We start from the raw sequence: 690 nt of genomic DNA, 5'->3' as shown, positions 1-690 counted from the left end.
GGGGGGGAGTGGAGATGGGCTGGGCCGTGCTGGGCCAGGTAAGTGGCGCCAGGTAAGCCCAGGTAAGTTTCTGTTCTTTTATTTAATTCTTTTGCCACTGTTTTGAATTTTAAAATAATTCAAACAATGCCAAAAGCTCCTCTGAATATTTTTATTTTGCTAGATGGGCTTTTCCAAAAGCTCATAAAATATTTCAGGGATATTTGAAATTATATTCTAATTATATGAATATAATTCAAATTCAAATAGCTAATGAATTAAATTCAAAGTCCCAAAAATAAATCCTTAAAAATGTCCAATATTTTGGTTGGGACCAGAACCCTTGCCAAAAATTATCAAACATTTAAGAAAAGCATTTTGGAACAATGAATGAGATTTTTAGGGGTTTTGCCCTTCTTTTATTTAGGGTTTTGAGGCTTCCAATTTCCCTCAGTTCAAGTTTCAAAATTTAAACATGATGCAAACACCAGGCAGCACCAGAAGCTAGGGATGTGACATCAGCCTTGCCATTGATTCCTCACGGGCGGCGCTTCACGGGGCGGCGCGCCGACGCCTCTCCTCCCTCGCACGCGTACACACGGGCGCGGCCCGGCTATAAAAGCCGGCGCCCTGCACTCGCCTGTGCCCATACCAGCCCCGCCCCCGCCACCGTCCAGCCCCTCCCTCTCCCTGCCTCTCCCGAGCGCCGCC

Source organism: Triticum dicoccoides, chromosome 4B (genome assembly GCF_002162155.2).
Source record: "Triticum dicoccoides isolate Atlit2015 ecotype Zavitan chromosome 4B, WEW_v2.0, whole genome shotgun sequence".
In the NCBI taxonomy this organism is placed as follows: domain Eukaryota; kingdom Viridiplantae; phylum Streptophyta; class Magnoliopsida; order Poales; family Poaceae; genus Triticum; species Triticum dicoccoides.
This window is presented reverse-complemented; position numbering follows the sequence as displayed.